Consider the following 7,358-nt stretch of genomic DNA (forward strand, 5'->3'; position numbering starts at 1 on the left):
CCAGAGGCATGAGCAGCCCATTGATGTTGTGTATAGCGCTGGAGAGTGGTAGTGCTGCGGCATAGGAGGTAGCCGTGCACACATTGGGGGCACATTTAACTGTTTGCCCATGGCAACATATTGCTTAAAAACTATCCTGCATGTGAAGAGGGTAGGGTTTGGTGAATCTACAGCAACACAATTATCCAACAGTAGTAAGAGAAACATAGAAGCCCAAGTAAATTGAGGCTCTAAGTGCTAACAGCTCAACTGAAGCAGTACACAGCTCAACTGAAGCAGTACAGGGAGAAGAGTGTGCTCATTATATCACGTGAAACAGAAACGCAGCTGGCAAGACAGTTTCCGTAGTGTAGTGGTTATCACGTTCGCCTAACACGCGAAAGGTCCCCGGTTCGAGACCGGGCGGAAACATTCTTTTCTTTCACAAAACTAAACACTTCTTCTCTGTCACAAAACGAATTATGTACTCTTAAATATTTATATTGCTAAGTTCACTTGTTGCTACGGTGCATACACATTCTAACAACTTTGGATACAATTTAAAGCTCAGAAGTCGGCGTTGCTGAAAAGGGTAACACCTGTTTGTTTTAAGATCTCAACATATGGTTAGTGTTGGCCGAGGAATCGCCAACGCCGACGAGCCATGTACTCTGCACACGGCCACGCAGTCGCGCAACGCCAATGACCTGGCCGGGCTTCTGCCAGACCCCTCCTCCCTCCCGGAAATGTGAGCTGATGGGTGTCAGAAGCCTTTCCTAAAACCAGCGGCTTTAAAGATTTGCTGTGTTCGTGCAGAAACATTTATTTACACAAACTCAGCAAAACGTTAAAGCTGCTAGTTTCAGGAAAGGCTCCATCACCGCACTGCCTTACACAAATGAAATTCAGAGGGGGCGAATGAGTGCAATTGCTTTTTGTTAGCAGAGAGGTGAGGGAAGCCTTTTCTGAAACTGGCAGTGTGAAAGGGTGTTAAATGTTACCTCATTATGTATGCATGCAGGTGCAAGGAGTGTGTATTTAATGTATGAATGAGTGTGTGTGTGAATGAGTGTATGAGGTATGAGGACTGGGTGCGCACGTAAATATGTGAGAGTATGCAGTGGTGGAAATGGAAAACATTTGGAGGGTGATGCCACAAGGCCAGGGGTGGGGGCGGAGTTTGGCTGAGCAGTGGAAGTCCAAGGAAGCACAGTTCAGAGGGGGCTGGCATTAGAACTCCAATCAAAGGATGTTGGAAATAGTTTGAAAATGGAGCAATTTCTTTCATGACTTGAAAAGTACACAAACCAAAGTAAGATATTTTACTAGGATTTGTGTACTTTTCAAGCCATCTTCTCAAGACTACAAATACCAGAGTCTATTTGGGAAAGGCAATGATCACCGAGCCCCCAGCTTTGCGGGCTCAAAATGTACTGCTCTGGCATACTTGCCAACATTCTGTGACCAAAAAGATGAAGGATTTTTCAAGTTTTAAAAAAAAATCATTCACATAACAATGACATCACAGGAAAATACAAAACATACATTGTTGACACCAATGACGCATTCTAAAATACACAACCCATCAAACAGCACAACATGGAAAGATGTTCAGAAGTTAAACATGTATAATTCTGAATGGTAAGTTAACACCAAATTCAATTACATAGAAGGTAATCACACAGAACTGGTAGGCAACGTTTGCCACTGCTCTGTAGTAGCAACCTGGGCAATACCTGTCCTGCAGTGCAAGTTGAACACTGAATGACATGGCGACTGATACCCCCTTCAGTGTGATAGGCAGATGCTGTCTGGTGGTGTTACACTCTGCCTTCACTGGTGGTTCACCTAAGGGTTTTACCGGCAAGAGTGCAGGACAGAGTCACGTAGTTGTCAGGTCAGTGGATTGGTCTGAGCCCAATCAAAGTAATCACCTACCAGCCCACTCTACAGACAGACTAATTAATGTGTTGTGTGCTTTGTCCTGGGCCTAGTCTCAAGCAGCCTGCCCTAGAGTCACATACATTACCTGCCACTGTATAAAGCAGTAGGATCTGTCACCCAAATCTGTAGGCGGTAGGACTGCTTAAAAAGCAGTAGCCTACTGCCTAAATCTGTAGGGTTGGCGAGTATGCTCTGGGTGCACAGAGTTTTCGCACGGAGCGGTTTACATTACAGAGCCTGCGAAGCAGGGGGCTCGTGATCATTGTGTTTTCCAAATGAATTCTGCTCTTTGTGCACAGTGTTCTTTTTGCTCTGTCAAAGGGTCTTTGACCCTCGGCGAACCTGGGGGCTGTCCTCATTGCAAGAGTGTGGGAGGGGGATGCCACAAAAAAGGCCTGTTACTTTTCCCCCCAAATGCTGTGATTGCAATTCCATACAGTCTCATTCCCGTCCCCAAACTGGCTACCCCCGCCGCCAATGTACTTTTTTGGTAACGATTTTTATTTTATTTTATTTTTTACATTTATATAGCGCACAGACAGCCCAGGGGCATTGTGGCGCTGTTACTTGCAGCAGGCTTAGTTACATTATGCATAAGTTACAACATTGGAGCACAGAGATGTAATACATGTTATGCATAAAACATACATAGTTCAAATATACACATAGGGGATGTAAGTCATGACAGGGGTAAGGTGATCAGGCGAAAAAGGTGGTTTTCATGGTTTTACGGAAGGCTGTGAGTGAAGGTTCAGCTCGCAGGGCAGTGGGGAGGGCATTCCAGTGCAGGGCAGCTAGGTATGGAAGTTGGCACAACCTGCTCTTGCTCTTTTTACCATGGCTACGGTGAGTAGGTTGGCATAGGGGGTCCTAGTTGGTCTTGAGGATGAGGCAGGGTGGATCCTTTCTGATAGTTATGCTGGTGCGGCGAGGTGAATGCATTTGTGGGTGAGGGTCAGGGCTTTGAAGATGATCCTCTCTTTTATGGGGAGTCAGTGGGATGCTCTTCTGGCAGTAGAGATGTGCTCTCTTTTAGAGATGCCTTGTGCTGCGCGTAGCGCGTAACGATAGTGGCAGATGGCATTTTAACACATAACACAAAAAATAAAACTGCATGATCATTACAAATGCAGGAAACCCGTCTATAGAGGGCTCATTCCAGGTGCCCTGGGGCAAAATACATGCAAGCCTCATAATTTGCATATGAATTGCACCAACAGAAGTGACTTTACAGAAAAGGACACTGCAAGGAGCATCGTCTTTGATACTTGGAGGCACCATGGAAATTACATTAGAATACGTTTCCATAAGTAAAAAAAAGTGGCAAATAACTTTGTGGTGCAACATAATAGCATGATATATTGACATATACTATGAAGTGAATCAGAATCACTTACAGAGCTGCAGATAAGACACAGTGCGATTAAATGATTTGCCCAGGATCACACACTTTGGGTAAATGGTGAAACCAGGATGTGGAATATTTAAGCAACAGAGCACATTCAAGGTTTAGCTGATATATGTATTTATTAAGGGATTGCTTTGCAAGTCATGTCCTTAAATAATACTTTATTCATAGCAATGTCTTGGAAGCAAACCACAATACATAATAAACTAGCCTTTCATAGTAAACTAACTATACACACAGGTGCTGAACGAGAGAGGTGTCCCACTGATAAATGTTCCACAGCTGCTGTCCACACCCTCCGCCCCAACCGCCCCCGCCGCTCGATATGCCGCTGGGCCTCTGTGATCTAATGTGCTCTGTGCGAGCACACTGTGCACAAAGACTTTGTGTGCAAGGTACGCTCGCACAGAGCACATTAGATCACATGGAAGTGCACTGTGCATGGTTGTTTGACGGGCTGGGGCAGAGGCAAGCTGGATCCCGAGATCCGGCTAGAGCCAGCCCATTAGCCAGCGCTGAGTGTATGGTCAATGGGATGTTTAAATGAGTGAGTGAATGTGTAATTGTGTGTGTGTGTGTGTGTGTGTGTGTGTATGTGTTTGCATATGTGTGATTCTGGACCGAGTAGCTGATTCTGGCGGGTAGAGGGTGGGAGGTGGGGAGGAGTGGTGGTTGGTAGAAGGACGGCTGAGGACCGGGGGATAGGATATATGGGCTCCCCGCCAGACAACCTGTGGAATAGAACAGAAGGGGTGGAGCCTCTAAGTTTACCCTGCCCGGTTTCTAAAGTGGCCCCACCCATAACCAGTTAGCTCTCCCCCCAAAATGTAGGTTTCGTTGCACTCCTGCTGTCACACATAGAAATGCACAGTGCTGCCTTGTACACACATGCATTACCACATACGCATAGGACCAGACATCCAGACTTTATAGAGAAAAGCTTGGAATAATATTTTAAACACCATACAATAGACAGAAAACGGGATATTAAAGTAAAAACCTAGAAAATATGCATGAAATACCGGCATGGCTGCACACATAAATAGATTGGGAGGATCCGTATATCAGAGGCTTACATTTATTTTTTGTAATCCAGATAGATTTGTGTTCACGAGCAATATGTACAGTTTCATCCTATATGGGCTCTGTGTGGAGTTTACAGAATACGATTATTGAAGGAAGGGGTGGACTGGGAACCACAAGAGGCCCTGGAAAGAATGTTCTAAGTGGCCCCATATTACACATTTTCAGCAAGCCCAACCATTTGCCTATGAGAAAATGTGGAAATATGACACAAAAGAGGCACCAACTGCGTAGGCCTACCGGAAAATCTCCAGAGTTCCCTATAGGACAGTCCACCCCTGATTGAAGGCAAAAATGCGTCCTTGGATGTCAAAGGGGCTCTCAGGATGGCAAATATGCAAAATTGGTGGGGTTAGAAAGCTGGGGCTTGCCATGAAATGGCAGAGTGCTGCACTCCATATAGAGGTGCTAGGCAGCGCAATGAAACCTTTCTTCTCACATGTTTCCTCAACGCATGTGCACCCATTTTTGCTTCTACTCCTTCCTCTCACCATTATACACTTTCATCAATTCTATTCCATCCATCAACTCTCCACCCTCTCTTTCACCTCCTCCTCTTTCTTTTGCCAGCCTATTAATCATCTGGCAGCAAGTAGGGTGGCCGACTTTGCAAAAATGTTTTGTAGGATACTTTAAACGGTACAACGTCCTTTCATTGCGGGACGTTTTTTCGCAGGTTTTTTACCACAAATGTTTTATTGAAAAAACCCATCGAATTTTTGGGGGGACTTTGAATATGATATGCATGTATGTGTTGTTTGGGGATAGATTAAAAAGGGAATGGGGTTAGGGGAGTTCCCCCTCCAAAATAATGGCAAAAATATTCGATGGGTTTTTTCGGTAATAAATTCACGGTAAAAAACACAGCGAAAAAACATCCTGCGATGAAATGACATGGAACCTTTTAAACCCGGAAGGGCATCAGAAGCTATTTGTGGTGTGTGTGGATCATACAGTGTTTTTCCTGTCCCTCTTTACCCAGCATCCACTTTTATTGTAACACAAGTTCTAAACCTTCCAGCCATCATCCCTTTTGTTTTGTTTCGCGATTGTCACCTGGAGTGGGATGGGCATGCCCAGACGTGCGTCCTGTGCCTGCTGGGCCTAGAGACCCAAGCTACTCCTCACTGATGAGGCCGAACAGGGCCGAAACATGTCTGGGGATGCTTGTGGTCTTGTGCAGAAGGCATTTGACCAAGCAGTTCTCGCTGGACTGCTCCTTTTCGGGTGGGACCAAGCCTGATTTGCATATGGTCTTTCCCCTTTTGAAATGGCTTGGCAGGTGAAGAACAGTGGTCTGGAGGGTTGCCCAGATCAATGCCAGAGGTTAAGATTATTTCAAAACCTTCCATCCATCACCCCTTTTGTTTTGGCATTTTTAAAGATAAATAGTACAGAATAATAACACTGTAGATTTGTTATGTATATAGTGGACTGAACTGTTGGATTTCTCTTGAGGGCCTCTCTAGGCAATGCTGAGATCCTGTGTGACAAAAGACATGCAGATCCCTAATATGCAAATGAAACAGGTGGTGGTGCCGGGAACACGAGAGCAACTGAAGAACAAGACAAAGGATATTACATCAAATATTCATTTTATTTTGTTATAAGTTGTAAAAATCTTTAATAAATTCATTTTATAAAAAACATCCTATATAGCAGACATTCATACATTCATTCAACTAATACAGCTCTAAAAATAGTGCATTTGCATTTTTTAAAGAGAATGTGAAGCAAATGCAACCACTGTTCCATTGTTTGGATACAAATTACACTTTCAAGAAAAAATGCAATCAAAGGAAAACAGTCAGGTAAACAGATACAATTTCTGTATAATGGGAATGTAAACAACACTTCCAATGTTCAATAATAGTGGTTCACTCCAGACAAAAATTATCTAATGGGAATGTAAACAACACTTCCAATGTTCAATAATAGTGGTTCACTCCAGACAAAAATTATCGACTATTAGTGCCCAGACTATTGATGCCAATACAGATAAATCTTCTTAGTCAAACAGGCTTCTTAATAAATAGCTTTGACTTGAATAGTTATCTATGTCTTCATCAGGATAGGGATGAATCTAACAATGTTTCTAAAAAGAAAAACAAATGATACAGTTACAATTGATTGTTAAAAAATCTTAATTCACTCAGTTGCTCTCTGTGAATACCAATAGTCCAAACATGGGGAGAGGACAAATTAAGTCATACTCTATAACCGACACAATATTTGGCTAAATGGAGAGGGTTAACTCCAATTCATTTAAATATTGCTCACTAAAGAGCAGTGCATATCTCAAAGGCCTCACATAATGTCCAGACCTCCATCTCCCTCAAAAGGGGAGAGAATTCAATGCAGAAGGAAAGAGAAAATAATTTCCAATTAGTGGGACACTGTAATTTCGTGTCACTGTGTTTTCCCAAATCTAACACCCCGCTCCCTCCATGTCTCCATTTGGAATTCCAGTCAAAAATCAGCTAAAGTAATACCTGGAAACCATACTAGAGATGGTAAAATGGTCTTTTCTCAACCTGCTTCTCATCTATATTAGAGATGCTGGGTCAAATACAGGTTGTCTTCGTTATCCAGCACACTCCAGGGATGTTGAGAACATCAAAGATCCCTACAATGCAAAACAGCAAAAGAACAATTCTTCTGTCACCACTGTATTATAATTCTATTTTCAGAATATTTGAGAATATTAAGAAATTACCTCAATGTCAGAAGAATAAATAAATCTCCTTGGCTTTAGTAAATGAAGTGTCGGCATCGTCTGTCTCTTATTAAAGCCGACTTCGTAATGATGAAAGAAGGAGACAGAAACTGAGGCCGCCGTAACGTCCCCTCTATGTAGCAGTTCCTGCTCTGCATACAACTCTGCTTCTGAATAAGAAGCGAAATAAAACGTATTGTATTAATGCTACAAACAGAATTGTGCGTG

The 7,358-nt window shown here is 43.2% G+C and overlaps 1 non-coding gene across 1 annotated transcript; it reads left to right on the forward strand.

Annotated features, from left to right (window-relative positions):
* The first annotated feature begins 338 nt into the window (after positions 1-338).
* Positions 339-411, forward strand: TRNAV-AAC (transfer RNA valine (anticodon AAC)). The gene has a single exon. It is a non-coding gene; the product is annotated as a tRNA-Val (tRNA).
* The last annotated feature ends 6,947 nt before the right edge of the window (positions 412-7,358 follow it).

This window comes from Ambystoma mexicanum (assembly GCF_040938575.1).
Source record: "Ambystoma mexicanum isolate Mex_15411 chromosome 12 unlocalized genomic scaffold, UKY_AmexF1_1 Mex_chr12_unloc.2, whole genome shotgun sequence".
Taxonomy (NCBI): Eukaryota; Metazoa; Chordata; class Amphibia; order Caudata; family Ambystomatidae; genus Ambystoma; species Ambystoma mexicanum.